The sequence below is a fragment of the Nymphaea colorata genome, chromosome 1 (assembly GCF_008831285.2).
Source record: "Nymphaea colorata isolate Beijing-Zhang1983 chromosome 1, ASM883128v2, whole genome shotgun sequence".
NCBI lineage: Eukaryota > Viridiplantae > Streptophyta > Magnoliopsida > Nymphaeales > Nymphaeaceae > Nymphaea > Nymphaea colorata.
In genome coordinates, this window is record NC_045138.2 from 29,394,547 (window position 1) to 29,411,945 (window position 17,399).

The window sequence follows — 17,399 nt, forward strand, 5'->3', positions numbered from 1 at the left end:
TATGTCTGTCAGGAACTACAGACAAAACCAAGATATCAAAAAGTCAAGAAGGTAAACACTAAGTATTTATTTAAAAGGAAAAAGGGTAAAAAAAAAAGGAACAAAAAAAAAGCTATGGGAAGTGCAGGCTTTATTGCAGCATCTATTTAGTTCCTTGAAATTGAAAATAAAAGACCGATTCAGGAAAAAATGGGTCACTTATTTGAGCTATAATTTACAACTTAATTTACATATGACAAGGACACCTTTATCACAACATATTAAATATGAGCATCTTTTGTTTCAGTTAACATCCAAGCTTTGCTTTTTGCGCTTGTTTAGCACTTTAAGTAATTTTCACATCGTGTTGATTATATAGCAATTTTTCTGTTGTTTTATGCACTTTAACTAATCTTCACATTGTGTTGATTATATGGTAAGGGCACCTGATAAATAAAATAATTATTAAATGTGAACATGTTTTACTTTGCTTAACTGTTAACACAAATACTATGTTCTTTGTGTTCTTTTATGCACTTCAAAGCAATCATCAAATTGTACTATGGTAAGGGCAGTTACCTAGATAATCAAAATGTTTTACTAAGAACTCCTTTTAAGCACCTCTCCCCTCATTTAGTGCACAAGCAGGCATAGCAATTGTCTTAATAGTATACTAAACATGGCACATTGGCACAGACAACATCGTGAGAATGCAAGAAAATAGTTATTAACTTGTTATTTCCTTGCCCTAGAAATGTCAAGCTTATAACCTATCTTTTCTTCAAAAATGTGTAGAGACCGTGTTTGCATGTACCTTCTCAAACAGATATACACAATCTTCATTATCTTCAAACCAACCCTCATCCAGTCAATGCCATCTTGAGTATTGTCCTGCAACAACATAAAATGTTAAACAACTGACCAAAAAGCCCAAACATTTGCAAAAATTATTCAAAGTTGAAAAGTATAAGATCACCACTATCTATTGAATATGTACCTGTCACTGAGACCTGCAGAAATGTACCATCGATGACCATGGAGACAGGATATTTGAGATTTCTCCACACGAACTCAACTGAAGACTTGCACCCACAGGTTACTAGTAAAGGTAAAAATAGTTTATCTATAGTTAAAGGTGCTATTCCCAAACAACTCCTAGCAGAAACTAAGACATTTCCTTGATGTAAGCAATAGATTGCCACAATTTGCAGCAGATATGCCTACCCCTACTATGCTTTTCCTAGTGAAATCATAAGGCAATTCCACTACTCTCTTCACCACTTTCTTTTTTTTCTTGGTACACGCCTGATTGCTACAAGGAGGTAGCCATTGGTTGATGATCAGGGATCTGATCGCTGCTGATTGTTATGGAGCAGTGAGCAGACTTCTCTAGTTCGTGTTGTTGTTGTCAATGGTCATGGATCACAAATGGATAGCTGCAAAAAGATTTCTAAGCCATGGAAGATCTGAGGTCTTTCAAACACACTCCAAATTGGGTGGGTTGTTCCATAAGTCGTCTAGTGCAGCCCTCACATGTTGTTGACGATGTTAGTTCAGTTTTTTTCAGATCTGAAATTTTCTTCATGAAATAGACGTCAGGTCTAGAGGATTTCTGTTAGTTGTTGCAGTTGACGTCTAATCTGAGTTCTTGTTTGCTGATTGTGGTGATCCTATCATTGGATTTATGATACTGCTAGTTGTGTCACTTGGATATAATATTTAGATCATGGTGTTTATCTGCGTTAAAGACAGAGAACCAGATTTGATTTTATTTGGCCAGATCCTATTTGATCAATGATTGGATCTTCACAACTGATTATTGCTTAAAGTTTGTATGGATGTTAATTGTTGGAGTTACCTGATGGTTGTTGATTGTTGGAATTTCTTGGTCATGCATCCCTAGCTGCAGGATATTGTTTTGGCGACTAAAAATTTTTTTTAACTGCCATGGCTGAGGAAAAGGGTCAGAAGAGTCAGTCCACATTTGATCATGTGGCTGAGTATAAGGCATTTGCTAATCCTTTCTCTTAGGGGTCGTCTATCAAACTTGACAACAACAACAACAATGAAAGGTGGTCAAGAAGTCTTATGATGTCATTGATAGGGCATCGGAGAGAATATTTTTTCAAAATCTAAACCCAAGGAGAAGATTGAAAAGTATGCCACATGGCGAGATAATAAAAGTATTGTCATGTATTGGACTATGAACAGTATTCAAACAAATCACAGTTACCCTAGTTTACCAAACTATAGCAAAACAAACGTGCGATTCATTGTGGGACACATACTCTTAGGGGGCGTTTGATGCGCCGGAAAAGAACTGTTCATCGAGAAAAATAATTCAAAAATTTGAAAATTTTCCGTCGTATCAAACATGGAAATATATTTTCGACCGTTGAAGTCGAATTCCGGAAATTTTTTTCCAGAAAAAATTTCCGTCTGGAGAGACGGAAATTTTTTTCTGGAATTTTATTTTTGCCCGTTAGGGCACGCGAGCGCGTCTTCGCGTCTTCTTCTTTTCCTTCTTGCCGCAGCAGCTCCCTCTTCCTTCTCGTCGACGCACCCGCAGAAAACTCCCTCGCGTGCCTCCTCTCTACGAAACAAAACCCCATCTTCCCTCTTCTCAAAACCCCATCTTCCCTCTTCTCTTGGCCTGAACCTTTCCTTTCGATCTCCCTCTCGCAGTTTTAGGGCTCCAAGGACTCGAGGTAAGGCAGTCTTCTTCTTCCTTCCTCTCTCTTTCTTTTTCTCTTGCTGTGCTCGTCTTTTCCTTCGTTGGTTTGCTTGTTGGTTGGTTCTTCCTGCTGGTTCTGTAGGTATCTATTCTGTCATGTGTCTGTGTGTATGTTTTTTCTCCGCTTTTTGTTTGGGAATTTGGGGGTTGTGCACTAATAGCTTTTTGCTGTTGAAGAGATCTTAGCATCGATTTCTCCGTTTCCGTTTGTTATTATTGTAGAGATACGAACAAGAAGAAGAGGAAGAGAAGCAATGATCACGATGTAACGTGGAAAACCCTCAACACGAGGGAGAAAAAACCACGAATGAGGAGTAGTTGGTGCCCACTAGCAGCCAGACTCTCTCTCTCTTAAGATTATCATTAACACATAAGGATTAGGGTTACATGACTTAAGTAGAGCCCAAAAACGGGCTACAAGGCGGGTCGGGTATGGATCCGGACCCGAACCACACAATCTGTCAACACTCCCCCTCAAGTTGAGCATACATATCAAACATGCCCAACTTGGATACATTCCTCTCAAATGAAGCTGAAGGAAGAGCCTTCGTCAAAACATCAGCAGTTTGGTCTTCAGACTTCATGTAAGGTAAGATAAACTCTTTCGCATCAATTCTTTCCCGAATGAAGTGACGATCAATTTCAACATGTTTTGTTCTGTCGTGAAGAACAGGATTGTTGGCTAAGTTGATTGCAGACTTGTTATCACAGTACATCTTCATAGGTCCTTCAATCTCTATTCCAATGTCAGTCAACAATATCAACTCTGACACTCCCATAGCAATTGCCCTATACTCTGCCTCTGCACTGGATCTAGAGCAAACATCCTGTCTCTTGCTCCTCCATACAACAAGGTTTCCTCCCAAGTAGACACAATACCCTGTAGTGGATCGTCTGGTATCACCACAACCTGCCCAATCCGCATCAGAGTAGCCCTCGATTTCCACAGTCTCTTGTTTCACATACAGGAGTCCCTTGCCAGGATTTTTCTTCAGGTAGCATAACACTCTGTCCACAGCCTTCAGATGTGCATCGGTTGGCGCATGCATGAATTGGCTCAAAACATTCACCGCAAATGTGATATCAGGTCTCGTGAGGGTAAGATAAATTAGCTTCCCAACCAAACGTTGATATCTTCCCTTGTCTTCTTCACAGAGAGGCTCTCCATCTCTAAGACTCAACTTGTGCCCAGTGTCAAAAGGGGTAGGTGTAGGTCTACATCCCAATTTACCAGTTTCTTCCAGCAGATCTAAAGTATATTTCCTTTGGTTTAGTACAAGACCAGTACTAGACCTAGCAACCTCCATACCAAGAAAATACCTTAGCTTGCCAAGATCTTTGAGGTCGAATTCTGTAGCCAGTAACCCTTTTAGCTTGATAATCTCCTCCTCATCATCTCCAGTAACAATCATGTCATCTACGTAGACGAGCAGGATAGTAACCCTGCTCTCCTTCTTCGTCACAAACAGAGTGTGATCTCCATTTCCTTGTTTGTATCCATGACGTAGCATTACTCTTCTCAGTCGTTCAAACCATGCTCTGGGCGATTGCTTAAGGCCATACAAGGCTTTTTTCAGCTTACAACATTTTTCTGGTTCTTCATATCCTGGAGGCATATGCATATATACTTCTTCTTCGAGGTCACCATTTAGGAATGCATTTTTAACATCCAATTGATACATCTTCCATTCCTTCATCACAGCAAGGGATATAACCACCCTCACAGTCTTCATTTTTGCAACAGGAGCAAATGTTTCCAAGTAATCAATTCCATATTTCTGGCTAAACCCCTTGGCCACAAGTCGAGCTTTATATCTTTCAACACTCCCATCTGGTTTGTACTTGATGGTATACACCCATTTGGATCCAACTAAGTGAGCGGCTTCAGGAATCTTCACCACTTCCCATGTCAAGTTTCTTCTTAGGGCATCTATTTCTTCTTTCATTGCATCAGCCCACTTGGAGTCACTTTGAGCTTCAGCGACAGTCCTGGGAATCACAGCCAAAGAAATAGTAGAAACAAAACACTTGTAATCTTTCCCAAGTCTGGAATAAGAAACAAAATTACCAATGGGGTGTTGAGTACATGACCTGACACCCTTTCTCAGGGCAATGGGAAGATCGTCATTCTTCTTTTCAACCTCATCATGAGTCTCCACGGTAGGACTTGGTTCATCCAGGGAAGGAGTGGCATTGGGATTGGAAGTAGATCTAGCATCACAAGTCATCATCTCTGTCCGAGTACCTCGTCTAGAGTAGAACTGTCCAAACAACTGAGGGCCTTCCTTCTCAAGGCTATTGTCACACCTTTCCTCCTTCTCAGGCACATCAACATTATTAAGTGATTCTGCTTTCTTGTAGTCCAAAAAATCTATAAACTGAAGTTCCTGTCTCTGAGAATACTCTTCCCTGCCCACAGACTGCTCCCCCTGAAGAGGATTCGCACCAAAGTAAGAGGCATGTTCCAAGAAGGTAACATCTCTCGTAACATAGGCTCGACCAGTAATAGGATCAATACATTTGTATCCTTTTTGCGTAGGGGAGTATCCAACAAAGACACCTTTGATAGACCTAGGATCAAGTTTCTTGACATTTGGACTGTGATCATGGATAAAACATACACAACCAAAAACACGAGGAGGAAGAGGAAATGGTGGACGACTGCCAGGAAGCAACGAGTGGGGAGGCTTACCATTCAAAACACGACTTGGCATGCGGTTAATAAGATAGGCACTAGTAAGAACGGCATCACCCCAATAGTGTTTAGGAAGATTCCTTTGAAACAAAAGAGCCCTGGTGACATTAAGAAGTTGACGATTTTTCCTTTCAGCTACCCCATTTTGAGGGGGGGTATAACTACAGGATGTCTCGTGAACAATCCCCCGTTGTCTAAGAAACTCCTCAACAGGCTGACACATGTACTCACAGGCATTATCGGACCTGAAAGTTTTAACATTCGCACCATACTGGGTATGCACAAGAAGAATAAAGGTTTCGATGATGCGAGGAACCTCGCTGCGGTCTTTTAACAAGTATATAAATGTAGCACGAGAGAAATCATCAATGAAAGTGATAAAATACTGGAAACCTTGACGGGTATGAATGCCCGAAGGTCCCCATACATCAGAGTGAATCAGGGAAAAAGCTTCATTAGCACAACTAGAAGAAAGAGGGTACGACGCCCTCACATGTTTGGCAAACTGACACACATCACAAGAAATGGAAGACACATCAAAGGAGGAACACAAGTCTGGAAACAAATGTTTCAAAATCCCAAAAGGTAAATGCCCAAAACGTTCATGCCAGTACATAAAAGACTGAAGACAATCTTCTCTTCTCTTATCTGTCTTGCGGATCGCTGTCAACAGAGCAGTAGCCACACGTATGGGAAGACGATATAATCCATCAGAAGCTAAACCAATCCCAATCCTCTTCCCTGTCACCAAGTCCTGCAAAACACAACGATCGGCAGAGAATATAAGTTCACAATTCAATTCTTTAGTAAGTCTACTGACTGATAAAAGATTTAAAGGAAACTGAGGAACATGTAAAGCGCCCTGCACATGAAATTTGTCCAACAAGGACAGAGTGCCTTCGCCTGCCACACAGGTAGAGGAACCATCTGCAAGAGAAACACGTTCCCTTCCCGAGGACAACTTATACTCATGAAACAATTTTGGATTACCTGTCATGTGATGAGTAGCACCACTATCGACAATCCATTCCCCCACAGAAGAGTTACCTTGATTGCCAATAACTGCAAGAGCATGATTAGCTGTAGTTCCCTCCGAGGTCTCAGTCTTGTTGACATCGATCCTGCCCAAATAAGCCCTTAGTTCACGAAGCTGGTCAGCAGAAATGGAGACTTTTTCTCCACTAGAGGCTTGCACCTCAGACACAGGCGTTCTCCCAGTCAAAGGTCTCCCTCTGTTTCCTTTCTTTTCTGGATGAAGATCCCAGCAATAATCCACAGTGTGACCTGTCTTCTTGCAGTGAGTGCACCGGCAAAGAGATCTAGATGGGCCGCCAGGACCACGACTTACGAGAGCAGATCTCTCGTTATAGGGTACAAGTTCCCTCTTCCCTTCTTTTGTAACAAGCCTTCTCTGTTCTTTCGCTTCAACACAGGAATACACATCCTCAATACTGGACACCTCCCCTGAATTCAGAATCTGGCTTCGAACACCTTCAAACTCATCATTTAAACCTGCTAAAAATAGGAACAACCTATTTTCCCATTCATGAGCAACATAGAGCGCCTGATCATGGGGACAATGCCAAGGAATATCAGAATGATAGTCAAGCTCTTCCCACTTGGCTTTCAAAGCCCCATAGTACTCTGCAACAGTCGAGTTCCCTTGTCGAATGCCATAGACTGTCTTCATAACTTGGTAAGTACGAATTGCCGTTTTCTTTTGGCCATACATTTGCTCGAGGACCACCCACATGTCTCTAGCAGTCTTCTTCCGAAGGATAAGGGGCTGAATATCGGCAGAAACGGAGTTGACAATCCAAGTTTTCACTTGATTATCCTCAAGAAACCAAGTATGCCACACATCACTTGTTCTTGCTGGTTCGGGGTTGCTCCCATCAATATAGGCCATGCGACCACGGCCAGCAATCCCCATAGTCATAGCAGGTGACCACGAGAAATAGTTTTCCTTGGTGAGGCGAAGAGTGATGACCTGCATGGGAACATTCTCAGTTCTAGAAGCCCCTATTTCAGTCGGATTGGTGTTGACGGTGGACGAGGAAGAGGCTGCCATAATCACAGACCAGTAGGCAGCAAGGGCAGCAGGAAGCAATCACACGATACAACACCAAAAAACGGACAGAGAGCAGGAAACGGAACCAGGCAAAGCGGCGCGGCGCTGGGCGGAAACAGACCAGGCAGAGCGGCACGGCGCCGGAAAAGGACACGGCGTTGGGCGGAAAAAGACCGCCGCTGGACAGGTCGTCGTTTGGGTAGGCCGACGCTGGGCGGAAGCGGCTGAACGGGAACGCCGCTGGGCAGGGCGTCGCTGGGCGGAAGTAGCGGATTCCTGAGCGGAAGTAGCGGATTCCTGAGCGGCGCTAATCAGGGCGTCGCTGGGCCGGTTGTCGCTAGGCGGAGACGGCGGAATCCTGAGCGGTGCTGATCAGGGCGGCGCTGGGCGGAGACGGCGGCGGGACGACAGACGACGCTCGGGCACGAGCGTCGGGCACGGGCGAGACGATGAACAGTGCCGGGCGATTCTCCTCTAACACGGGCAAAAGACAACCAGAAACGCCGGAACTTCACGGCTCTGATACCATGTAGAGATACGAACAAGAAGAAGAGGAAGAGAAGCAATGATCACGATGTAACGTGGAAAACCCTCAACACGAGGGAGAAAAAACCACGAATGAGGAGTAGTTGGTGCCCACTAGCAGCCAGACTCTCTCTCTCTTAAGATTATCATTAACACATAAGGATTAGGGTTACATGACTTAAGTAGAGCCCAAAAACGGGCTACAAGGCGGGTCGGGTATGGATCCGGACCCGAACCACACAATCTGTCAACAATTATTAATTTTTTTTAACGGCTAGGCCTTTCTGAGCATCTGGGTTGTGGTAGTTTTGGGGCTTGCTTTTGGTGTTCTGTCAATGGTTGATGTGCTCAATTGGGTGGTCTTCTTTCGGTGCTCTTTGTTTTGGTTTCTGGATGCTGCTTTAGTGGACAATGCAGAGGTGCTTCTTGTGTTTCATTTGTTTTCAGTCGCGTGCTGTTTATTGATTATTTTGTGTGTCTGAAACTTCTGAGCCTGCAGTCTTATTTTTACTGTCATTGCTCATTGGAGTGTTCATTCTACCGTGGAAGAAGCATTCATTATTTCCATGACTTTTTGGGCATGATTGCGTGAACTATCAAGGTCTTCGATCATGATAGTTTTTCAGCATTCCAACTGGTTGGTGTTTTGTGGGTTCTTTCTTGTTTGAAAAGCTCTGATGTCTGCACGCATGTTTTACTTTGCCTTGCTTCCCCGTCTTTCAGCATTCCAACTAAGTCTACCTTTGTAAATTATAACTTGGGAATTCATAACTTCATGGGACTAGTAGTAATAAGTTCTCAGAAGTAATGGTAGGGAAATATACAAGTTAAATATGCGTGTGTGAGTGAAATAACTTTTTCAAATGCAGCTTATGCTGTAGGGTTCTATGATCTATCAAACAGCAGGCGTACTGTTTCATGTATCTTCTCTAAGATTGCTGCAGATATATGAAACATTGTAACAACCCAATAAAAGCATTGTTCCTTTATGAACCAAGCATTTTCTCCTTTTGCTTACTATGTCTTCTCATCAATTTTTTTTTTTTTTTGAACAGAAAAAGTAAAAGAGACTTGAACCTCCCCAGTTGTCACATTGAAAGTCTAAAACTTAGTTTCATATGAACTTCCTCAAAAACATTTCATATTCACTCCTTTTCATCGTCAAGCTTTTGCAATGAGATCTAGGGATTTTAACCCCCTCCTTTGGCCTCAAACACACTTCTCTTAAACTGCACTTTTGAAACTGCCTTTGTTCTATCTTTTGTATTCATAATTATCTATTATCTTTTGTATTCATAATTATCTATATACTTTATTTGAGGGGAGTTGAGCTTCTTGATTATAAAACTATCTTTGGATCTGATTCTCAATTGATTAAACAACAATTTAATTCATCTCCTGCTATGGTGGTCATCTCGTCTAATTTCTTTTTCGCATTTTTCTGACTGGTCATACCAAACGTTCTAATTCGTGAGTTTAGCTTCCAATTTCTATTGTGGGACTGGTATTTGAGGCGCATGTTGTGTTTCTCTCTAACATGGAAATATTCATTCATTTCATTGCTCTTGTTTTAAGATGGAAGGGAATGAACAATTGTTTCATTAAGTTGACTTCGTATTTGCTATGGTATACATTTTCTTATGCAGGTTCTTCATTTGTCTTCGTGTCCTTATTTTCTTATGCTTGTTCTTCATTTGTTTTGGTGCTTCAACTTAAATAATTATTGCTTCACAAGAAGCTGATCAGCTCTTTGAGTTGCTCTACTATTTCTGCTGCTAGCTATTGTTTTTTGTTCCTATCTTGGGGTTTACATTTACTTGATGTTTTTTCCTAAACTGTAGTACCTATGGAAGGTTCAAGCTCAAGAAATGATAGTCTTGTCTGGAGTGACGCTCAACTAGATCATCTTATAGAACTTCTAGTTGAGCAATCAAGACTCCCTGGCATGAAGTCAGGTGCTAATTTAAAGCCAAAAGCGTTTAAGGTCATTGAACGACAAATGATAGAAATGTTTGGCCCACAATTCAAAGTCGAAAAAATTAAAAACAAATTGAAGAGTACGAAAGCAGACTACAATGTGTGCAGACAAATTTTGGCAACAAGTGGGTTTGGTTGGGACCCGATAAACCAGTGCGTAGATGTTGAAAATGAAGTTTGGGCGGAGTACATTCAGGTAAGGCAGGGACCATTTAGTGGAAATTAACCATCATGTCTATTACATTATACAACATATGTGACTGTAATTGTGTTTGCAGAAATTCCCTGATCGGCGCAAGTTTAAAGGGGGGCAAAAATGGAAACATTATCAACAACTAGACGAAGTGTTTGGCCAGTCCATTGCAAATGGTATTTGTAGTTTTACTTGTTCTTCATTGAATAGATCTAATGACTTACAAACTGATCAACCATCCGAGACCCCTACAACACATAACCCTGATTTGGGTTACAATGTTCATGAAAATGTATCCTTTACACAAATGTTGAACGAGGATTCTCCTGTGCCATCACCGACGCAGGTTGAACAAGATTCACAACAAACTGGATTTGAAAGTAGGACAACAAACTCATCAAATAAAAGAGCAAGAGTAAGTGCGAATCACGAGGGATATGAAACAATATTGCAGGAAATAGCTGATACTTTTCGTACAATGATAGACACATCCTCATATAGCTGCTTGAACAAATGTTTAGAGCTATTGCAAGAAATGCTCGAGTTGGGAGAGATAGATGCTGGCATGCACTTAAAAGCCACGATGCTAATGGAGAAGCCAAACAAGCCAGTCGTCTTCCTCAAACTTCTGCCGACCCAACGTGTGCCTTGGTTGTTGGCTAATGTAAATCATCCATAGTAAGTAGTGTGTGTTCTGTTACATCTTTATAATTCAATGATGTGCTTCTTTTAATTTATATGCAATTGAATGGATGCTATTGATATTGCTTTATACTTGATTGCGTAACATGTTTGTTTTTATGGCGGTTAACTCCTTTCCCCTTTCCATATTAGAATGTTTTATTTGTACATTCACATGTCAAACATGAAACAAGTTGTTTTTCTCCTTCTGCTACCTAGTGCTGCAGTCATGTTGTCAGATGAAGAAGAAAGAAATCTTGTGATAGGAAGACTCATGTTTGCCGTGGCAATCATAATTTCTAGACTTCTTACTCAACCTAGACGAATCGTTCACCCTTTTAGAAATGCTGGTTCGAGATTTGTTGATAATATCATCAATGGTCATCCAAGGAATTGCTTGGACTTAATGCGCATGGATCGCCTCTCGTTTATTACATTATGTAATATCTTGAAAGAGAAAAATTTAGTAGAAGATGGTCGGGAAATCAGTGTAGAAGAGCAAGTTGCTATCTTTCTACTTACTGTTGGTCATAACGAGCGCAACCGTGCGTGTCAGAACACGTTTCAACACTCAGGTCAAACAATTAGTAAGTACGTCAACATCATCTTACGAGCCCTATGTCAATTGGGTGAACAATACATCAGTCGACCAAACGATGACACTCCATCAAAAATCCGATTCAATCCTCGTTTCAATGCATATTTTCAGGTAAGGTAGTTCAACAAACTCACACAGTACATTGTACCAAATAATGTTTCACTAACATTTTTCATTGTACATAGGATTGTCTAGGAGCTATAGATGGCACTCACATACCAGTATGGGTACATACATCAGAACAATCGAGGTTTCGAAATAGAAAAGGAACTCTCTCACAAAATGTACTGGCTGTAGTTGGTTTCGACATGCGATTCCACTATGTTTTGGCGGGCTGGGAAGGTAGTGCGACAGATTCAAGAGTATTGTACAGTGCACTAGACAACGATGTCGATCCTCTTCTCATACCTACAGGTTAGGTTGTGAATCTACTATATTGGTACTTTTTAGGTTACAGTTGCATTTAATGTCGAACTCATAATAACTGTATTGTGTAGGGAAATACTACCTTGGTGATGGAGGATATCCAAACATACGTGGTTTACTAACTCCACATCGAGGTCATCGATACCATCTCTCTGAATTTAATACACCTGGGGCACGACGTGTTACATGTGCAGAGGAACTATTTAATCATCGTCATTCATCGTTAAGAACAACTGTGGAACGAACTTTTGGTTTATTAAAAGGACGGTTCCCTATACTAAAAACACAAGTGTCGTACCCTTACCATACACAAGTTGCGATTGTCTTAGCCACGTGTGTTCTACACAATTTCATTTTAGACCATAATCTTGAAGCAGAGCAGTTTGATGTTGATGAAAGTGCATTTGACGATGCAAATGAGAGCACATCGTTTGTAAACGAGGATGAAAGTAGGACACAAAGTGTTCGTCGAGGATCGAATAATGATCTGCGCAGTACAATAACATCTCAAATGTTTACAGATTTTCAAATTCGTAGGTGCGGATTAACTTATCACACACATAAACAATTCTGTCGCAGTACAATAACAATTTCATTTCATCGCTTTTTATCTTCATAATCTCTTCGGAAATGTGATGTCTTTGTTTATGTTTTCAGGACTGATGGAAGATGAAGGACTGACATAATTGTGACGAATGTTCGAAGGTCGTGGAAGGGGAAAATTTGATTCTGTTTGTGTTTTTTGTTTTTTTATGGTGCAGAGACACTGCATATGTATTTGCTTTTATGGATGCTCGACACATGCACTTGGCTTTCTATTGAACGTTGAAGCTCTTCTGAATAGTGAACACTGATGGGAATATGTAAATATTTTATCACTGAAGGGACAATGTATGTGGTTTGATGCGCATTTTATCATTGATGGGACTATGTATGTTGTGTTGACGTTGCGCCTTGTTGTTGAATTGTATGGTATGTTTGATAGTCTATTGACGTGTTGTTGAATTTTGGAAATTTTATGGCTTTCATGTTTGTTATATGTTCCTTATCATTGAGTTGTTGCATCCACGTAATGGAGCGTGAAATGCATTTGGGCAACAATTCAGTACTTCGTAATGAATATCTCAATTTAGAATGTTGAAATTGTGATTTTGTTTTCATGCAATCGATTGGTATACCAAAAGGAAAAATATTTATTATAAAGCCCAAGGTTAGATCCCTGATTTGCCAGCTGCTAATATGTTTCTATTTTTGTTTAATTCTAAATGATCTTCTCATGTTGAATTTGAGCAGGGTGAAGTGGCCATTGATAATTGCGTTGATTGAAGGTCATATTGTTCTTTGCATACGCTAGTGAATGATATATTCCCCCCAACGTCTCCAGAGCAGGTTTGTTTCTCTCCACTTTTCCTTTTCTTTGCCCTGTTTTGGGTTATGTGCTTGCTTTTTGGCTGCCTATAAACAGTGGAATCGATGGTCAGATTAGTGTTGATAAAGTTGTTAATGATAATGATTCGTTGTTGGATTAATGTTGAATGATCTTATCCATTATATCATGTTGAACTTGGTTTTTCTTGTATATTTCTTAATGAGCGTGCTCTGTATATTTCTTAGCGGAAACAACTTTCATGTATATTTCTTAATTAGCGTGCTTGTATAGTTTTTCTTGTTAGATCATGTTGAACTTGGTACCCCTTCCTTGTGTACGTGGTTTTACTGTTCCTCTCTTGTAAATCTAGAAAAATATTTCCTTATTATCAAACCAAGAATTAATTTTTTGAAAATCTGGAAATATATTTCTTTTTCATCAAACATAGAAATATATTTCTGAAAACATATTTCCAAATCATCACACACACATCAAAATTGGAATCGGAAAACTTTTTCCCATTCCATTTTTCCATTTCCTATATTTCCGGAAATATATTTCCAGAAATATATTTCTGGGCCATCAAACGGCCCCTTAAGGATAAAATTGTTAGCTAGATTCTATAGGTTCAACACGAGATCTGTCAACTTCAACGGGATGATTACACCTCATTTATTTCTCATCCCCATCCTTTTGTACCAATAATGAGACGATTACACCACATCTAACTTTTATCTCTTGAATGCCTTTGAAGTTACATGTCATACTTTCTTGCCAAGATGATGAGACATAAAAAATAGTCCCAAATAAAGTATAATTTTTTTTTTATCGCTTTTCATTATGAATATGATCCCACATGCAGCATCCACTACTTGTGTATGACAACCAATCAGCCTATTATTTTAATACCACTTAATTACCATTTTTAATGGTGGGGATGTTGCTTCATCAAGATCCATAAATAGTTCTCAGGTGTCAAGAGACTGCTTCGGCTGTTGTTGAACGGGATCCATCATAGCCATTCTATCCTATTTCAATTTACCTACATAGAAATCCTTTTTCCAAAAACTCTTTTTGCATCTCCACTCATTTACTTATTTTACAAACGCCCAACAATTTCAACCCGTGTTTTCTCTTATCTTTTGTTGAAAAGGAACAAACATATCTTAAGGGCATCGTCACCATAATTGTTGATATGCACTTTATATCATATTTCAAGAAAAAATTCATCATGAAGATGATAAAGGTCTTCATGACTTTTTTCATAAAAAGAGAGTAGCATTTTTTGCCACTAAAAATTGAGCAGCTCCCCCACTTGGTCTCAAATGTAGGAAGCTGCATGATATTTCTGTAGGAAAAAATAGACCTTAACTAGTCGAATATGTAGTTAACCATTCTCACCATGTACTCAGCTACTCCCACTTTTCTAGTATTGTCTACTTTTCATTGTCATCCATTTTGTCTCACACATAACCACATAAAACTGAACATTATAACGATGCATCTAGTTGGTCATGCATTAGTTGTGTTTATGAGAAACTATGCCGTTATAATTCTCTAACGTTTCTAGCAAAGGAACAAAAACAACATGAACATCGGCCACTGATTTCAACCAATATTTTGTCTTATCTTTCATTGTAAAGGAAACAAACATATGTCAAGGACATCATATCCTAAATTCTTGACATGCACCTTATATCATATTTCGAGAAGAAATTCATTAAGATGACGACAAGGCCGTCATGACCCTTTTCATAAAAAGATTGTAGTACTTTTCATCAGTCAAAATAGAGCAGCTGCCCCATCTGATCTCAAAATGCAGGAGGCGGCATGATGTTTGTATTGTGAAAAAATACACCTTAAGTACTCTAATATTTAGTTAACTATCCTCATCATGCCCTCGCTCTTTTATAGTATTGCATGCTTTTCATAGTCAATACTTTTGTCTCACACGTAACCTCTTAACTGACCATTATGATGATGCATCTAGTTGGCCATGCATTGGTTGAGTCTTAAGTCAGCCATGTACTTCAATTGAATTTGATTGACATTCTAAACTTGATGGTGGAGATGTTGCTTCATCAAGATCGTTTAGCAATTCCCAGGTCTTACGGGACTGCTTCTTCTCTGGTTGTATGGGCTTCATCGTAACTTTTCCGCCCATAATGCGACGATCACACATCATTCACGTCTCATCCCTTGAGTGCTCCATAAGTTATAAATGTCGCTCTCTCAGGCCAAGACGATGAGGCAAGATGCACAAGATTGTCAATAATAATCCCAAACAAAGTCTATGTCGGTTCATCTCTATTCGTCAAGAATATGCTCCCACATGCAACATTCGATAGTTTACCACGACAAACACTTGGCCATTTATTCTAATTCCAATAACTGACATTTTGAACTTGATGGTAGGAACGTTGCCTCATTAAGATCCTTGTGCGGTTCTCAACTCTCACAGGACTGCTTCTGCTCATGTATTACGAGGTTCATCGTATCTTTTCAACTCTACTTTTTTCATATTCAATACTTTTGTTTCACACATAACCTCCCAAAACAGGATATTTTGCCGATGAATCTAGTTGGCCATGCATTGGTCGTGTCATCAGCCGACCATTTATTTCAGTTGCAATTGATTGACATTTCTAACTCGATGGTGGGGACGTTGCTTAATCAAAATAATGAGATGATCACACATCATTCACATCTCATCCCATGAGTGCTCCATAAGTTATATAAGTGCGCACTCTCTTGCCAAGACGATGAGGCGAGATGCATGAGATTATCAATAATATCCGAAACAAAATCTATGTTCATTCATCGCTATTTGTCAAAAATGTGCTCCCACATGCAACATCTGCTACATTACCATGGTAACCTGTCAGCCATTTATTTTAATTGCACATAACTGACATTTTGAATTTGATGGTGGGGACGTTGCCTGATCAAGATTCTTATGTGGTTCCCAGGTCTCACGGAACTGCTTTCCCCTCTTGTTGTACGGGGTTCATAGTATCTTTTCTACACTAGTTCGATGTAATCAAATGGAAATATTATTGTTTTCAATAGCCTTTTTGCATCTCCTCTCATTTACTAATTTGGACATCGGCCACTGATTTCAACCAATATTTTGTCTTATCTTTCATTGTCAAGGAAACAAACATATGTCAAGGACATCATAACCTAAATTCATGACATGCACCTTATATCATATTTCGAGATGAAATTCATCAAGATGACGACAAGGATCGTTATGACCCTTTTCATAAAAACATTGTAGTACTTTTCATCAGTCAAAATAGAGCAGCTGCCCCATCTGATCTGAAAATGCAGGAGGCGGCATGATGTTCATATTGTGAAAAAATACACCATAAGTAATCTAACATTTAGTTAACTATCCTCATCATGCCCTCGCACTTTTATAGTATTGCATGCTTTTCATAGTCAATACTTTTGTCTCACACGCAACCTCCTAAAACTGACCATTATGATGATGCATCTAGTTGGCCATTAAGATTGTAGTACATTTCATCAGTCAAAATAGAGCAGCTGCACCATTTGATCTCAAAATGCAGGAGGCGACATGATGTTCATATTGTAAAAAAAATACACCCTAAGTAATCTAACATTTAGTTAACTATCCTCATCATGCCCTCACACTTTTATAGTATTGCATGCTTTTCATAGTCAATACTTTTGTCTCACACGTAACCTACTAAAACAGACCAGTAACCGGATGCATCTAGTTGGCCATGCATTGGTTGTGTCTTTAGTCAGCCATGTATTTCAATTGAATTTGATTGACATTTTGAGCTTGACGGTAGGGACACAGCCATGTATTTCAATTGAGTTATAACTGTCGCTCTCTCTCGCCAAGACGATGAGGCGAGATGCACAAGATTGTCAATAATAATCTCAAACAAAGTCTATGTTTGTTCATCTCAATTCGTCAACAATGTGCTCGTAGATGCAACCTCCGCTTACTTTACCATGGCAATCATACAACCATTTATTTTAATTTCACATAATAGACATTTTGAACTCGATGGTAGGGACGTTGCCTCATCAAGTTCCATATGCAGTTCCCATGTCTCACGGGACTGCTTCCCCTCTTGTTGCACGAAGTTCATCGTATCTTTCCTACCCACTTT

General features: G+C 39.9%; 1 long non-coding RNA gene across 1 annotated transcript in view; it reads right to left on the reverse strand.

Moving 5' to 3' along the window:
* Positions 1-812: 812 nt before the first annotated feature.
* The window catches only part of LOC116268216 (uncharacterized), a 56,208-nt gene continuing 39,621 nt past the window's right edge, over positions 813-17,399 (reverse strand). The window contains exon 4 of the long non-coding RNA XR_004175794.2: positions 813-870. This is a non-coding gene — a long non-coding RNA (uncharacterized LOC116268216). The remainder of the gene's footprint in view (positions 871-17,399) is intronic.